The following is an 18,596-nucleotide window of genomic DNA, read 5'->3' on the forward strand; positions in this document are numbered from 1 at the left end:
TTAAAAAAAAAAAAAAAAACAAACATGCCCATCTTGCCTGCATGGAACTTGGCAATTGTTTTTTTTAAGTTATATTTTAAAGGGACCTACAGCATGAATTCTTAAAAACTTTACATCTTTATTTTTTCTAACCTTTGTAATCCTATATATTTTATTTTAGGTACTTAAAACTATTCTTCTGAGAAAAGGTCCATAGGTTTCACCAGGTTACCAAAGGGGTCCATCACACACACATACACACAAACAAACACACACATAATTAAAAACCTCTCAGTTAGATGGACTGAATTGTATTTAATATTCTTTGTTGAACTGAGAAAAATGGCTGATTTCTTTCTTTCAATGCAATAACTATTTGGTAAAAGCTACTGTTTTAGTCTAGTCAACCCACCTAGGTGGTAGGCATAATCCTTAGAGTCAAATTCCTATGTTTCTTTTTCATTGTGGAAGAAAAAAATGGTTTTTGGAGAATATTTTCCACTTCACTAAAAGAGACTGAGTATTGTTTTCCCTTATCCATTCCAAATATAGGAATGAATGAAAGAGTTAATGTTAAGTATTTAACATACACAAAACATTGTGCTAAGTACTGGGGAGATACATAGAGAAATAAGACAGCCCCTGCTCTCAAGAAGCTCACATTTTAAAAAAAATATTTTTCTATTTTATTTTCCAATAACATGTAAACACAATTTTAGCATTCTTTTAAAAAAATTGAGTTCCAATTTAATATAGAATATACATGTGCAGTCATGCAAAACATATTTCCATATTAGCCATGTTGTGAAAGAAAACACAGGCCAAAAACCAAAACAAACAAACAAAACAACCCAACAACATGAAGGAAAATAAAGTTTAAAAAACTCTGCTTCAATCTGCATTCAGACTTTATCCATTCTTTCTCTGAAGGTAGATAGGATTTTTCATCATAAGTTTTTCAGAATTATGTCTTAGATCACTGTATTGCTGAGAACAGCTAAGTCATTCACAGTTGATCATTGTACATTATTGCTGTTACTGTGTACAATGATCTCCTGGTTCAGCTCATTTCACTTGCATCAGTTAATGTAAGTCTTTTCAGCTTTTTCTGAGAGCATCCTACTCATCATTCTTATAGCACAATAGTATTCCATCACAATCATATACCACAACTTATTCAGCCATTCCCCTCAATTTCCAATTCTTTGCCACCACAAAAGAGCTGAGAAGCTCACATGTTAATGAGAGAGACAACCAAGCTTTCAGTTTTCACCTACAAGTCAAATGGAAAGGTCTCACAGTCTTTATTCAGGATGTAATAGTAAAGTAAGATGGTAAGTATTGGTGTAGGCCTAGCGCTGATTGGTTAATTAATTAACTGATGAACCAATAGATTTGAAATAGAAATTATTCATACTTCTACAGATCCATGTTTCATATTCATGCATTCAAAACCTTTCTTAAGCTTGCATTCTATGCATGATACCAGAGCAGTGCCAATGGAGAAAATATTAAGCATGGAGAGAGAAAGGGTCTTACATGGGGCATGTACCATTGGGTGTTCTAACTGTACTTAAAGGAAAGTATTACATTGGTTGACCTTTGTGTTGCTTGAAAATGGCATAACTCTGAATGGATGTCATTTATTTGAATTGCTTAGAGCTGTTTTTGTATTTAATTTGCAGAATTCTGTTGTATATCATGTGCCATTGTAAATAAAGTGAGGTTCACCTAAGAGGGTATCCTGGCCCTTATAGAGATTATAGACTGGTAGTAGCATCAGACAGAAACAAAGGGAACCATTACATGATGCTGCAAGGTACATCAATAGAGAGTTGCAAAACACCACTTCTGGAGGTTAAGAAAACAAATAAGACTTAAGATTTTAACCACCAGAGGGGATCAAACTGTGGTTCTTATGCACCTAGTACATTCTGTCTCCCCACTGGAGAAATAGGATTCTTTACTTTCCTCCTGGGACACAGGCAGTCATTAGCTGTTGTAACTCTTTGGGAACTATGAAGAAAAAGGCAAAAATGCAGTGACTGCCCTGAGATACACAAAAACAGAAGAGGCCCTGAATGATCAAGGCTTCAGTACATAAAAACTGGACAGGAATTTGACAGGGTCCAGAGCCCTAGTTTCTTGGAGTCAAGCACTCAGACTTCTCTTATTCATGATTGGGTTTTCTGTTTCCTTTTAATCCTAACAGCTTATCCAGTCATCTAGCATACATACTGCCTTTTTGTACTGTCTATTGACTCTTGCTTTATAAAATGGAAAGTAATGCCAGTTTAATAAAAATGTTGATAGGAAAATAAATCTATTGAGGGGAGACAGAAGTCATGCATTCCAGACTCGAGTATAATTGGTTTTTGGATTAGCTGCCCTTCTTTCTATTAGTTCAAGATATTGACCACATAGGATAATTCAGATTTGAATATTTTATTTAAAACTGAAAAATTCCTAGGATAAAAGACTTTTGAGGCTGTGTGGTATAGTGGATAAAGAGCCCCTAGCAAGGGTGAGGAACCTGAGGCCTCCAGGAAACATGTGGCCCACTACCGTGTTTCCCCGATAATAAGACACTGTCTTATTATATTTTTGGACAGAAAAACACCAGAGGGCTTATTTTCAGGGGAGGGCTTATTTTAATGAACATTGACAGCAATTTTAATAAACAGGTAAAAAAATGGAGGTCCAATTGCAAAGACAGTGTGTGATGCAGGGATAGATCTGAGGAGGGCTTAGGGCTGGATCTCATTTACATAGAAATCATCCCTGAACCCATGAGAGCTGGTGATATCACCAAGATAAAGAGTATGTATCTAGGGTAAAGAGTAGAGAGCCCAGGACAGAGCCTTGGGCAATAGTGGGCATGACCTGGATAAAGATTCAGCAGGAGATGGAGAAGGACCATTAGACAGAAAGAGAGTGTGGGGAGGGCAGGGCCACAAGAACCTGGAAAGGAGAGAGAATCCAAGAGGAGACGGGATGGATAGTGTCAGAAGCTGCAGAAAAGGGAAAATCACTGGGGAAGAACAGGATGACGCGCTCACTGCTGCAGCTCTGATTGGATGCAGCTCGGAGCGCGGCGTGTGTTTCACCGGGGGAGGGTACCGTAATGTAGCGTGTAGCGCAGGGGATCACCTTCACTACAGTAGCAATCTCAATGGGGCTTATTTTCGGGGGAGGGCTTATTTTAGAGGAATCTTACACAGTAAGGGGAGGGCTTATTTTTGGGATAGGTCTGTTCTGTAAAACTTGGACCTAGAAGGCCACATGTGACCTTGAAGCGGCAGGTTTCTCACTCTTGCTAAGGAATCAAGAAGCTCTGGGACCCTCCTCTGACACATATTGCTGACCCTGGGAAAAGCCCCAGGGAACTCTCTTGGGTTATAAAAGAGCTCCCAATCTGCTCTAGGAGGCCTCTTCAAAAGGTGACTGCCTGGGCAATCTGTGGTCCGGACAAAAACAATGAGTTGGGGAAATTATATTAGAGATCTTAGGAGAAATAAATGTTATGAATTAAATGCACTTTGAAAAGTACATCTAACGATTGCCCTATGTTGATATTTCAGTGTTTTTAATTTCCCTTCTGGATCAGGAATAGGTTCCTTGGTAAATTCATACGTGAATTTTCATCATTACTAACCAAAGACTTTTAAATCTATGTTTTTATATCCTGCTCTGTATGACTTTGCCAATTAGTACAGAGGTGAAGTTTTGGTTAAAAGTTTAATTTCTCAAACTAAATCACTTGAAAAATTTATTTGTATAAGAACTTACTTAAAGAATTTGTAAACCATAATTTTTTTGCATTGTCTTTGTAAAAAGGAAGCATTTTATGGTTTTAAAATCCTAAAATAAACTACTTTTTTGCTTTGTCATTATTTTTTCTTTCATTTAGCAGTCATTAAGTTATTATTCTTTGAGGAACCAAGGGGAGAGAGAAAACTTCCCTGAAAACTGGGAAACTCATAGAGCTTTATAAACTAGTGGAGGGATAAGGCATAAACACAGGTAAGGATGAATACAGAATGTTAGATTATAAGTGTGTTTAAAAAGATGGAAAACAAAGTCTTCTGTGAGACCTGAGAGAGAAAGCCTTTACTAACCATGGAGGAAGTCGCCTTTGGGATAGGCCTTAGACCAGGACTAGGAATTCAATAGGCCAAGAGAGGGAGGGAGAGCATTCCAGGCACAGAATCAGCAAAGGCATAGGAGGTGAGGGAGGTGGCGGAGGGCACAAGTGTTTTGAGGGAACAGAGTGGGGTCCTGTGTGGCTGGATCATCAAGTGTGTGGAGGAAAGTATTATGAGATAAGACTGGAAAAATGTCAGCGTTCCTACAACTCTTACTGCTACTAAAACTTTAAGGTGTGTAAAGTGCTGTACAAATATCTCATTTTATCCTCAAATGTGCTCCCATTTTGCAAATGAGGAAACTGAGGTAAGTGATTTTCCCAGGATCACACAGCTAGCAAGTGTTTTGAGGCAGAATTTGAATTCAGGTCTTCCTGACTGTAGGTCTGACACTGTACTAGCTGCTTATAGTGGCTTATAAAATACATATTAAAGGGTCAGCTAGGTGGCACAGTGAATAGAGCGCTGGCCCTGGAGTCAGGAGGACCTGAGTTCAAATGTGGCCTCAGATACTTAACACTTAACTAGCTCTGTGACCTTGGGAAAGTCACTTAACCCCAATTGCTCTGCAAAAAAAAAAATACAAAAACAAAAAAAATATATTAAAAAAAGGACCCACATGTACAAAAATATTTATAGTAGCTCTTTTTGTGGTGGCAAAGAATTTGAAATTGAGGGGATGTTGATTGGAGGATGTCTGAACATGTTGCAGTATAGGTTATAAGAAATGATAAGCAGGCAGATTTCAGAAAAGCCTGGAAATACTTACATGAACTGATGCTGAATGAAGTGAGCAGAACCTGGAAAACATTGTACACTGTAACAGCAACATTGTATGATGATCAACTATAACAGACCTAGCTCTTGTCAGCAATACAATGATCCAAGACAATTCCAAAAGACCTATGATAGAAAATACCATCCACATTGAGAGAAAGAACGATGGAGGTTGAATGCAGATAGAAGGATACAATTTTTACTTTTGTTTTTTCTTTCTTGTGGTTTTTCCCTTTTATTCTGATTCTTCTTTTATAATATGACTAATGTGGAAATATGTTTAAGATGATTGTATATGTATAACCTAAATTTAAAAAATACATATTAAAGCCCCAATAATGAGTGGGTAGCACATTTGAAAATAGAATCTTTCCTCAGTAGGAGCTCTGAGAAGAACTGGGAAAAGAACCTTATGAAATCTGGCAGGGCTATTGCTTTCTTTGCCTTGAAAGTGACAGCCTCTCCCTGACTAACTACAGGCATGATTGGTATACCTCTTGTTTAGTAAGAAGATAATTTATTTTATTTTTAATAGTATTTTACATTTTTCCAATTACATGTAAAGAGAATTTTTAATTTTCATTTTTATTAAATTTTGAGTTCCAAATTTTCTCCTTACCTTCTATCCCCCATCCCCAAAGATAAGAATTTTATATAGGTAATACATATTAAATCACGTAAGACATATTTTCATATTCGGTATATTGTAAAACAAGAAACAGACCAAAAAGGAAAAACCATGAAAAAGATAAAGTGAAAACAGTATGCTTCAATCTGCATTCAGACTCCATCATTTCTTCCTCTGAATGTGGCTAGCATGTTCCATCATGAATTCTTTGGAATTGTCTTGGATCATTGTATTGCTGAGAAGAGCTAAGTCATCCATAGTTGATCATCATACAATGTTGCTCTTATTCTGTACAGTGTTCTCCTGGTTCGGTACATAGTGTTGGATAAGTTATGTAAGTTTTTCTAGATTTCTCTGAAATCTGTCCACTCATCATTTCTCATAGCACAACAAACTCCATTACATTCATATACCACAATTCATTTAGCCTTTCCCCAATTTATGGGTATCCCCTCAATTTCCAATTCAAGAAAATATTTTAGATGAATTGATAATTACTCTATGTTATAGCAAAGTGACAAGTGGATAGAGAGATGACCTTGGAGCTAAGAAGACCTGAGTTCAAGTCTTATCTCTGATAAATACAGGCTGCATGACCCTACACACATCACTTCTCAAATTATAGCCTATGGACCTCTATGATTCCCAAAGACCTCCAGGTAAAAACTATTTTCCTAAAAATACTATGACATTTTAATTTCTAACATAGTAAATATCAATAGAAACAAAGCATAGAAAGAAAAGTCCTTGGGGAAGGGGTCAGTAATTTTTTTTAAGTGGATAAGGGGTCCTGAGACCCAAAATTTGAGAACCACTCTCTAGGCAACTACAGGCACACCTTGGAGATATTGTGAGTTCAGTTTCAGACCACTGAAAAAAGCAAATATTGCAATAGAGTAAGTCATGTGAATTTTTTGCTTCCTAGTGCATATAAAAGTTATATTTGGGGCAGCCAGGTGGCCCTGGAGTCAGGAGGACCTGAGTTCAAATCCAGCCTCAGACATTTGACACTTACTAGCTGTGTGACCTTGGGCAAGTCACTTAACCCCAATTGTCCTGCCTTCCCCCTCAAAAAAAAGTTACTATAGTTCTTTTAATTGCCAAATCTAATGTATATTTTTCATCCTCATCCTCCTTGAACTCTGTAGGCTTTGACACTGCCCACCATCTTCTTCACATTGATACTCTTCTCTCTAGGTTTTCTTGACCCTATTTTCTCTTCATTCTGTCAGTCAGTCAATAAACATTAAGCACCTACCATGCCCCAGCACTATGTTAAGTGCTCGGGATACAAATACTAAAACAGTCCCTGCCCTCAAGGAGCTTCCAACCTAATGGGGGAAGATAAAACACAAAAAGGAGCTGAAAAGGGAAGTGATGAGGAAGGGGAGATACCTAGTACAAAGATGTGATGGAGAAGTTCAAATGAAGAGATGGTTGGGCTGGGCACTTTCTTTAAATGGAGGTTTGGGGAGGAGTTTTCTGATCTACCCTCCATTTGAAGAGGTCACTAATGAGGTGTGAGTACCAAAGCTGATGTGATGTGGCAGGATGATAGGGTTACTTTGGGCATGATGGAGATATCCAAAGAGTATAGTCAGAACACTCCACTGTATGACCACTCCACTGTCTCCTCTGCTGTGTCTTCATCCACCTTATAGCTATAACCATGGGCATTCACCAAAGCTCTGTCCTGGGCTGCTTCTTTTATTCCTCTATACTATTTCAGTCGATCTCATCAAATACCATTCAATTATCTTCTCTATGCAGATGATTCTCAGATCCATTTTCCCAGTATTAACTGATCTCTCTACCTCCAGCTTCAGATCTCCAGCTGCCTATTAGATATCTGAAATCTTATCTTCTAAAGACATCTCAAACTTGACATGTTTAAAATAGAACTCATCTTTCTTCCCAAACTCCCCCCTCTTCCTAACTTCCCTATTACTGTAGAAGGCGCCACCATCCTCCTAGTCACCTAGATTATCAACCAATGTATCAAAAAAGTCTGATATCACGTCACATATCCACAGTAACCCACCTCTACAAAAAAAGTGAGGCAGTGCCTTCTCATATCTCTTCTTTGCAGCCAAACATCATCATTATAATTTTGAAGCATTCAGCTTCAATTGGTTTGTTCTTCCCCTTTCCATTTATATTGTCATGTTGTCCTTGCTTAGTTGTTTTCAGTCCTGTCCAACTCTTTGTGACACCTTTTGAGGTTTTCTTGGCAAAGATACTGGTTGGTTTGCCATTTCCTTCTCCAGCTCATTTTACAGATGAGGAAACTGAGGCAAACAGGGTTAAATGACTTGCTTGGGGTCACATGACTAGTAAGTATCTGAGGCCAGATTTGAACCCAAGTTTTCTGGTTCTAAGCCTGACATTCTATCCACTATATCACCTATCTGCCCAGTTACATTGTCACAGTCATTGCATATATTGTTTTCCTGGTTCTGCTTGCTACACTCCATTCAGTTCATATAAGGCTTCCCGTACTTCCCTATGCTCATCATACTCATTACTTTTTATAGCCCAATAACATTCCATTATATTAATGTACCAGCGTGTTTAGCCATTTTCCAGTTGATGGGCATCTATTTTATTTCTAGTTCTTTGCTACTATAGAAAGTGCTGTTATGAATATTTTTGTATATTTGTGGCCTGTATTTCTGTCATTGACCTCCTTGGGGTATATGTCTAACAGTGGAATCTCTGGGTCAAAGATGTGAATATTTTAATCATTTCCAAATTTCTTTCTAGAATGTTTGGACCAATAATGCATAAATATGTTGAGTTGTTACTGTTGTTTTCCTAAAACCCCTCCAGCCTTTCATCATCTTTGCCAATTTTCTATGGGTATTCAAAATTGTTTCAACTTACATTTCTCTTATTAGTGATTTGGGGCATTTTCCATTCCATTCTTAATAGCTTACAGTTGTTAGAGAATTCTGTTTATATCCTTTAACCACTTACTTTGAGATGGCTTTTATTTGGGTTGCTCAATTCAAAGGCCCTTTCTTAAACTCCATCTTGCTTAACCTTTCTACTACACTCAAACATTGTTCATTATCTTCCTTTATAATTTTTCCCATCCTAGCTTCTTCCTGGTTCTTCTACTGCTTACCACTCATTTTCAGTTTCTATCATTGTAACAGTAATAAAATTTGAAGTTCCTTTTGTATTGCTAAGCTGAGAGGTACTTAGCAATTAGTAATTAATCAAGCCTCTGTTAAAGAAACATAAGATATGAATCCCTGTTTCGGATGTAACAGGAAGGGGTTGGCTGAAACAGGAAGGCGCTAATGCTGTGTGTATGTATATAAGGAGAAGCCCCAGCTGGGCCAGACATATCTTCTTGTAGCAAGCGTTGTGAAGGCAGAAGCTGCTGCCGGCAGGGAGGCTGAAGAGGAAACACCCCCTAGGCAGGAGAGGAAACACCCCCTAGGCTGGAGAGAATGATTTTGATTTGGAGAACCTAGGTGAAGTGATTGTGATTCTGGGAACCAGCTGAAACTTCTGCTGAGTCCAAGGGCCAGCCAGAGGTGCTGAGGAGCTGCTGAGGATTTCTGAGGGTCAGCCAGTGTTGCTGAGAAGCTGCTGAGGATTTTCAAGGGCCAGCTGGAGCTGCCAAAGACTGAGGAAGCATGACTGTGAGGCTTTTGCTTCGTATGAAACTGTTTGTAGTTTTTTTTAAGCCTTGACTTCCCAGGAAGAGAGACTGTGAATGATTTAAGGTGGACTGGACCGCTGTGAGCTTCAGAGTGGAACAGGAACTGTGTGGAGAGCTGGACAAGGACTTGGGAACTGTCTGCCTTTGAAACCGGGTGACAGTTTGGTGAATCCAGGTAGGATCTGGGACCATGGAAGGTGATGCAGGGAATCCGAGAGACCACCCAGTGTTAAGCTGAAAGACTTTACTCAGATACTGTGTACTGACTGAGAAATTGTAATTTACTAATTTACCTAGGGGTGGAGGACTTGTGTATTTTCTGATGATCGAATAGTAAACAAGTGACTGATTGAGTTAACTTAGTGTGCCCCATGAGTGGAGAACTTTGACTATTGTACTTTGTGTCCCTTAAGGAGGCAAACCTCCTTAAGGATGATTGAATAATTGATATGATTGAATGATTTAGTTACTAAATGATTGTTCTTTGTTCAAAACTTTGTGACCACTGTGGTGAAAACTATGTAGCCATTTTCTTTGATAAGTTGTTGTAAATGCTATATTTTGATTTTCTGTGATAAGTTGCAACATTGTGAATGCTGTACCTTTATTTACTGTGAAAGCTTTGCTCTGATTTGTTATGGAATAGAGTGTTCACTATACTGTGTAATCAGAACCTTGAAAAGCTATTCACAGTAGCATTCTTCTGGAAAGCTGCTCATGCTTAGCTTTACAATCACTGGGTCACCAACTTCTTTCTACTTCCTAAAGGAGACATAACATTCAAGATTCCTAGAGCTCTGTATGTAGATTACTCTTTTGCCCTCATTACACTCTATATTGTATTATACTTGTGTTCAGGTCATACTCTCTACCCCTCATGACTATAGAATTCTGGAGGAGATGAAAATTATCATGATTTTTTTTTTCATTTTAGCATCCTCAGCATAATGCTTTACACATAACTGGCATTTAATAAGCATCAAGTTGTGTTTACTTAAGAAGCTAAGATTGGACTGACCTTTGTACTTGACCAAATACATGCTAAAGAAATCCATGCTGTATAAAAGATGCAAGAGAAAACTGTTAAAATGGAGGGGAAGAGCAGGAAGGTAAAAGAGAATGGGTCAACATTACACTCATTGAATTTGGCTTAAGGAGGGAGTAACATACACACTCAATTGGGTATTTTACCCTACAGGAAAGTAGGAGGGGGAAGGGGATAAGAGGCAGGGAATGATAGAAGGGAGGTCAGATTGTGGGAGGGGGTAGTCAGAAGCAAACACTTTTTAAAAGGGACAAGGTCAAAGGAGAAAACAGAATAAATGGGGGATGGGATAGGATGGAGGGAAATATAGTTAATCTTTCACAATATGACTACTATGGAAGTGTTTTACATAACTGCACCCCTGGGGTGAAAGGTGGCAGAGGCCCAGCAGCTGCAGCTGCTGCTGCCTGGCTGTCTCGGGAGCTCTGGCCTGAAGATCATAGGGGGATCATTCAGAGGGTATTCGTTCTTGCTTTGACCTGCTTGGATGTGGATTGAGGTCTTGGGGGTTGGTCCTGGGGTGAGAAACACCAGTGTGCCAGAGATTGTGGTGGCTGTAGAGAGGGCACCTTCTTCAGACTTCTGACAACATTTGCAAAAACCCCAACAATTTGGGATAAAACTCTGCAAGCAGAGTTCTACCATGGCAAAGAGCTCAAAAGTCAGGTAACTGAATAAGCAAAGGAAGCAAAATCAGACCACAGAATCCTTTTTTGGGGACAAAAAGGATCAAAACACAGAACCAGAAGAAGTCAACAAAGTCAAAACTCCTGCATCAAAAGCTTCCAAGAAAAATATGAATTGGTTACAAGCCATGGAGGAGCTCAAGAAGGATTTTGAAAATCAAGTAAGAGAAGTGGAGGAAAAATCAGGAAGAGGAATGAGAATGATGCAAGAAAATCATGAAAAGTGAGTCAACAGCCGGCTAGAGGAGACCCCAAATAATCTGAAAAAAATTACACCTTAAAAAATAGACTAACTCAAATGGCAAAAGAGGCCCAAAAAGCCAATGAGAATAAGAATGCCTTAAAAAGTTGAATTGGCCAGATAGAAAAGGAATTTCAAAAACTCACTGAAGAGAATAATTCCTTCAAAATTAGATTAGGACAAATGGAAGCTAATGAATTCATGAGAAATCCAGATACTATAAAACAGATCCTAACAAATGAAAAAATAGAAGGCAATGTGAAATACCTCATTGGGAAAACTACTGACCTGGAAAATAGATCCAGGAGAGATAATTTAAAAATTATTGGACTACCTGAAAGCCATGATCAAAAAAAAAAGAGCCTAGAAATTATCCTTCAAGAAATTCTCAAGGAAAATTGCCCTGATATTCTAGAACCAAAGGGCAAAATAGAAATTGAAAGAATTCACCAGTTGCCTCTCGAAAAAGATCCCCAAAAGAAAACTCATAGACAAATTCCAGAGTTCCCAGGTCAAGGAGAAAATATTACAAGCTGTCAGGAGGAAACAATTTGAGTGTTGTGGAAACACAATCAGGATAACACAAGATCTAGCAGCTTCTACATTAAGGGATCGAAGGGCTTAGAATATGATATTCCAGAGGTCAAAGGAGATAGGATTAAAACCAAGAATCACCTACCCAACAAAACTGAGTATAATGTTTCAGGAGAAAACATGGTCATTCAATGAAATAGAGGACTTTCAAGTATTCTTGATGAAAAAAAAAATAGAACTGAACAGAAAATTTGACTTTCAAATACAAGAAGCAAGAGAAGCATGAGAAGGTAAACAGGAAAAAGAAATCATAAGGAACTTACTAAAGTTGAACTATTTACATTCCTACATGGAAAAATGATAATTTTAACTTATGAAACTTTTTTTCAGTATGAGAATAGTTGAAGGGAATATATATATATATATACATATATATGTATGTATAGGAGGATGTATGTGTGTATGAATACATATGTGAGTGTGTGTATATGTGTGTACATTTATATATAGACATAGGGCACAAGATGAGTTGAATAGGAAGGGATGATATCCCCCCAAAATTAAGAGGTGATAGAGGACTATAATAAGAGAAGGAGAAAGGAGAGATAGAATAGGGTAAATTATCTCATAAAAGAGGCAAGAGAAAACTGTTACAATGGAGGGAAACAGCAAGAAGGTGAAAGGGAATGGGTCAACCTGATTCTTATTGAATTTGGCTTAAGGAGGAAATAACATACACACTCATTTGGGTATATTACCCTACAGGAAAGTAGTGGGGAAGGGGATAAGAAGGGGGATGATAGAAGGGAGGGCAGATTGGGGGAGAGGGTAGTTAGAAGCAAGCACTTTTGTAAAGGGACAGGGTCAAAGTAGAAAATAGTATAAGTGGGGGGCAAGATAGGATGGAGAGAAATATAGTTAGTCTTTCACAATATTACTACTATGGAAATGTTTTGCATAACTACACATGTACAACCTATATTGAATTGCTTATCTTCCCAATGGGGGTAGTTGAGAAGGGAAGAAGGTGAAGAATCTGGAAATCAAGATTTTTAAAAACAAGTGTTAAAAAAAATGTTTTTTTATATGCAACTGGGAAATAAGATATACAGGCAATGGGATACAGAAATCCATCTTGCCCTACTAGAAAGTTAGAGGGGGATAGGGGAGGATATAATAGAGAACAGAGTGGGGGAAGGGGTATTCAGTAGTCTTGCCATCTGGGGGTGGTGGTAGGGGAAAGATGGAGAGAAAATTTATAACTCAAAATCTTTGCGGAAATGAGTGTTGAAAACTAAAAATAAATTTTTAAAAAGTCTACTCAGACACCCAGAGGGCTGCTCAATCCCACCGCTGCTTCCAGTGAGAAGACAACCCTATGGCCAGGGCCGCCTGTGTGCAGGATGGTGACTACAGCTCCCAGTGTATCTGCACCTGCTGCTTCATCACTTGCCTGTCACCACAGGACTTTGAGATAGGTAAAATGGTAAATAGTAAATGGTGTGGGTGATGTCTTTTGATTCATGCATAAATTGGATTTAAGTGAGGCAGAGCTGCCTGAAGTCATTGGCCTCACTCTCTCCTCCAGAGTCATCACAATCCAGTGGCAGGTCAGAGTCAAGACAACTTTTGATGGCTTGAGATACAGTGGATGACGTTGGTGTCTTCAATGTCTAACCAAGCTCTAAGCACTCCACAGCACCTGCTTTAGCCGTCTTTATGGCCATTGGAACAAACTGTTCTCACCCACCCATTGTAGCAGGGAAAGTCTTCACATGCTTGGGGTGGACTCCCTCTCCCCATCATTCACCAACAGGTTTGAGCCCTCTCAATTACCCTCAACCTGGTTTAGTCTGTCTTTCAAAATGGTTTCCTGGTGTGTGGCCGCTGTGTACCTTATAGCTTCTTGGAGCCAGCAGTGAGAGTAAGGTGGATTAGGTAGGCACCAAAGCAGCCCTCACACCAGAGGTGCTAGTTTTCCCTGAACACACCCCACACCCCAACCTCAAACAGGCTCACAATGTAGTCAAGTTTCATCGTGCACTGAAATGATGCTCTAGGTTTTGCCCCATAGCTTCTTATGTTTGCATGACAGTCACCTTTGCCTTATGGACGAACTTTGGAGTTTCAGAAGATGAAGATGACATTTAGCAACTCAGAACCAAGTAGATGTCTTACCTGAGAGCCTGGCTAAAGGAGGTCTATGGTTAGCCAATGGACTTTGGCTCAGAATTGGTCTGAGAGAAAGAAGCTTATGTTCATTGAGGCAGCTAGAGAGTACAGTGGATAGAACGCTGGACTATGAGTCAGAAAGGCTTCAGCATGAATTCTCCCACAGACTTTACTAACCGGGTGACCCCAGGCAAATCACTGAGCCTCTCTAGGCCTCAGTTTCCTCATCTGTAAAATGAAGGGGGGAGGTGGAACTCAATGGTCCCTTTCAGTCAGCTCTAAATCTATGATCTGATCTTTGCTTCCATTGGACTTGGACTTGACAGCCTCTGAACTTCCAGCTCTAAATCTATGACCCTATGAATGGTCTTCATTCATGGTCTTCAGCAATAGAGCTGTGCTGATGGTGGGGGCTAGAGCACCAAGCCTGGAGCTGTGCCCTAGACCCTTAATAGCTGTGTGACCCTGTGCAAGCCACTTAACTCCTGTTTGCCTCAGGTTCCTCATCTGTAAAATGAACTGGAGAAGGAAATAGCAAACTACTCCTGTGTCTTTACCAAGAAAACACCAAAAAAGGTCACGAAGAGCAGGACACAACTGAAAACAACTAAATAACAAAAAGAAATCTTGGGGTGCACAGAACACACAAAATCAGGACTTGTGGAAAATCCACCTATCCTAAGTAGCAGAAATGTTGGTTAATTTGTCAGTCTACAAAATTGGCCCAGAGAGTTATCAGGACCCTATCAAGAAAAGACATCACAACCATCTATTGCCTCTTGGGGAAATAATTAGAGATCTTGGTCAGGGAAAGGGAAGAAGCTATCCAGAATCAACCACCCATATTCCCAAGAGTGACATATGAACCTAGAAAGTAAATTATTCAGATGAGGGATCAATTGAGTGTTGGTCTGAGTGTTCTCACCTTATCAAGTGAGAACTGAGCTGAATCTGTCCTAGCTTTAAGGTGTGTGGGAAGGGGAGTCAGTTAGCCAACCAGTATTTACAGAGCACCTATTATCTGTTCAGTATTAGTGCTAAGCCAAGTTCTGGAGGAAACAAAGAAAGGCAAAAATATAGTCCGTGTTATCAAGTTGCTAAGTCATCAAGTCCAACAGTGTGACCCAGACCTTCATGTTGCAGCTTTCTCTGCAAGAGTTTCACTGCAGGTATGAGATTTCTTGATGCCTGCCAAAGTCAACAGCTTCTCAGTTTACTCTCAAAACCTTTGCTTTTGTCAAAATAGCTCATTGGTCACTAGGTGGCACAGTAGATAGAGCACTGGACCTGGAGTCAGAAAGGCCTGAGTTCAAATGTGGCCTCAGACACCCTTTAGCAAGGTGACCCTGGGCAAGTCATTTTACCCCTTTTTATCTCCATTTCCTCATCTGTAAAATGGAAATAATGATAGTACCTACTTCCCAGAGTTGTTGCAAGGATCAAATGAGAGAAATTGATAAAGCACTTAGCACAGTGCACATAGTATGTGCTATATAAACATTAGCTATTATGGTAGGTAATATAAAATGGGAGGAGAAAGTATGCAAGTAACTATGTACATAAAAGATTTTATTTATATATTATGTATTATATATAAATTATATATATGTAATATATAAATTATATATATAAAATATATAAATAAAAATAAAAATATTTTATGTACATAGTTACATGTATACATATGTATATGTGTGGATAAAGAGATAGATGGACAGACAGATGGTAAAGTAATCTCAGAGGGAAGGAGCTGGGAATGGGTGGGTGGGGACTGGGAGAGCCAGGTTTGAGCTGAGTCCTGAAAGGAGGGAGGTTAGGAGGCAGTGGTGAGGAGGAAGGGCATTCTGAGGAGGGAGGGCATTCTAGGCACTGAGGACAGACATAGGCACAGTTAGGAGTGTCATCTCTGAGAATCAGAAAGCAGATGAGTTTAACTGGATCACAAAGTACATAGAGTAAAGGAACTGAGCTGGAAAGGTAGGAAGGGATGTGGTTGTGAAGGGCATTTTATATTTGTAATTTTATATTTGTGTATTTTATTTATTTATATATGATAATATTTTATATATTATATTTATATATTTGCATTTTGTATTTTATACCAGTGCATTTTCTATTTGCTCCTGGAGTCTGAATAGGTGGCTGACATGGTCAGTCCTGAGCTATCCAGCAAAATCGCTTTGGCAGCTGAGTAGGGAGAGACTTGAAGGACAGAAACCATTCACCAAGCTACTTACAATAGTCCAGGTGTGACAATGAGGTCTGTGCCAGGTGGCAGGGTCAGAGCAAAGAAGGAGATGTAGATGGGAAATGCTGTGAAGGTAGAAATGATGACTTTACTATAGGTTGGATGCACGGGGTAAATGTAAGTCAGGAATCAAGGAGGGCAAGGTACCAAACCTGGGTAACTGGAAGTATGGTGGTTCTCACCATTAATAGTAAAGTTGAGAAGAGGGAATGGTGTTGAGGGAATGATAATGGATTGATATGAGTTTGAGATGCCTACCAGACATCCAATTTGAGCTGTCCAAAAGGCAGTTAACTGCAAGAGACTATTATTCATCCTTCATTCTGAAAAGGATTAATAACATCATAATGTCTTGACTCATTTGTGAGTTAGATTTAAGTAAGGCAGAGTTGCACAAAGTTGTCAGTCTCACTTTCTTTTCCAGAGTCATCAAAATCCACTGGTAAGAAAAAAGCCAAGATGGCTGACAGGCCTGGGGTGCAGTAAATAACTTTGGGGTCTTTGTTGTCTAACCAAGCTCAAAGAACTCTACAGTGCCTGCTTCATCTGCTTCCATGGTTGGAAAAAACTTTTTATCTGCTCGTTCCTCTCGGGAAAGTCTCCACATGCTTGGGGTTGATGTCCCCCTAACTCAAAAATGGGCCTAAGGCCTGCCAGTTACCCTCAAATTGGTTTAGCCAATTGACTGAGATGGTTTTATAGGTGTGGCTGCTGCTTGTGCTATGCTTCTTGGAGTCACAGGTGAGATAAGGAGAGAAATTAAGATTAGATCTGAGAAACATCTGTGTGGAAATGATAATGGAATCCATAGGAACTGATAAGATAACCAAGAGAGATAGTTTGGAAGAAAGGACAAGGACCAAGACTTGGTTAGTATATATGGCCTGGATAAAGTTCAAGCAAAATAGAATGAGGAGGCAGTCAGGAGACTGGAGAAGGAGAAAGAGGCTGTAGGAGGACAGCCAGGAAAGAACAGTGTCACCAAAACCTAGAAAGAAGTATCCAAAAGGAGATCATGATTCGCAGGGTCCAAGGCTATAGAAAGGTCAAGAAGGTGAGGACTGAGAAACGGCCAAACCATTATTTGGAAATTAAGGCAGCATTGGAAACTTTGGAGAGAGGAATTTCAGTTGAGTGATGAGAGCAAAAGCAAGCTTGCAGAGGGTTTAGAAGTGAGAGAGGAGAGGATGTGCAGACATCCAATGTAGATGGCCTTCTCAAGAAGTTTAGCCAAGAAAAGGAGGAGAGATATAGGATGAGAGTTAATGAGGATGGTTAGATCAAGTGAGAAGGTATTTTAAAGAAAAGGAGACATGGGAATGTTTGTCAGCAGCACAGAAAAAGCCACTAGATAAGGAAATATTGAAGATTAGAGAGAAGATGGGGATAATAGAAGGGTCAATCTGTTAGAGGAGATGGAAGAGTTAGGATTTGTTAAGAGATTTGCCTTGGCAAGGAGAAAGGCAATTTTTTCACATGAGACAGGGGTGAAGAAAAAGGTAATGGGAGACGCTATCTGAGTATTGTGAAATGAGGAGAAAGGGAAGAGAGAACTTTTTGGCAAATGACCTTTATTGTTTTAGTAAAGTTCTCAGCAGAGCATAGGTGGGAGGATGTAGATGAGTGATGAAAAGGTTCAATTACTGAGTCACTTAAGGGAATGTGAAAGGATTGTCATGCTGCAGTGAGGACTCAGTTGAGTTTTTGTAGCATAAATTTTTAGTGGACCCAATTTAATATGTTTTCATGATTTTCTCCAGCTCTGTTCAGCAGCACATGAATAGAAAAGAATGAAGCAGATAGTGGGAACTTGGGATTTGACAAGGTATGATTGGTTGATAGGACAAGATGGCAAAGGATTCAAATGCAGAGGGCAGTGTTGAGTTGAATTGATTCACCCTGGGGTCAAAGTAGGGAAGGATGGGAAGTGTAGCCAGGGCAGCGGTGATGACCAGAGGAAGAACTGAGAGTTGGAGAGACTGGTGAAGGGTCATGGTGAAGATGAAGACCAGGATTAGGGATCAAATGGTACAAGAAAACATAAAAGGTTATCATTAGATAAAAGAATTTCAGAGTCAATGAACATGGAAATAGAACTTTTGTGGATGTACCTGTACATACATTTTATTGTGTAGTTGAGATGATCACCTTGGCTAAGTTATGTGCCCCAATTTATGTGGCTAATGATACATATTAACAGATATTCAAGTGTGCTGTCGTTCAGTCATTTCAGTTGTGTCTGATTCTTTGTGACCCCATTTGGGGTTTTCTTGGCAATGATACTACAGTGGTTTGCCATTTTCTTTGCCAGCTTATTTGCAGGTGAGGAAACTGAGGCAAACACGATTAACTGACTTGCTCAGGGTCACACAGCTAGTAATCGTCTGAGGCCAGATTTGAACTCAGGAAGATGAGTCTTCCTGTCTCCAGGGCTGGCATTCTATCCGGTGCACCAGCTCAAGTGTACT

The 18,596-nt window shown here is 39.4% G+C and overlaps 1 protein-coding gene across 1 annotated transcript in view; it reads right to left on the reverse strand.

Annotated features, from left to right (window-relative positions):
- The window catches only part of PAPSS1 (3'-phosphoadenosine 5'-phosphosulfate synthase 1), a 524,017-nt gene that overhangs the window by 419,221 nt on the left and 86,200 nt on the right, over positions 1 to 18,596 (reverse strand). The gene's annotated exons all lie outside the window — the stretch shown is intronic.

This window comes from Petaurus breviceps, unplaced genomic scaffold (assembly GCF_028583685.1).
Source record: "Petaurus breviceps papuanus isolate PSGF00001 unplaced genomic scaffold, PetGlider_PUasm1.0 126, whole genome shotgun sequence".
NCBI classification, from domain to species: Eukaryota; Metazoa; Chordata; class Mammalia; order Diprotodontia; family Petauridae; genus Petaurus; species Petaurus breviceps.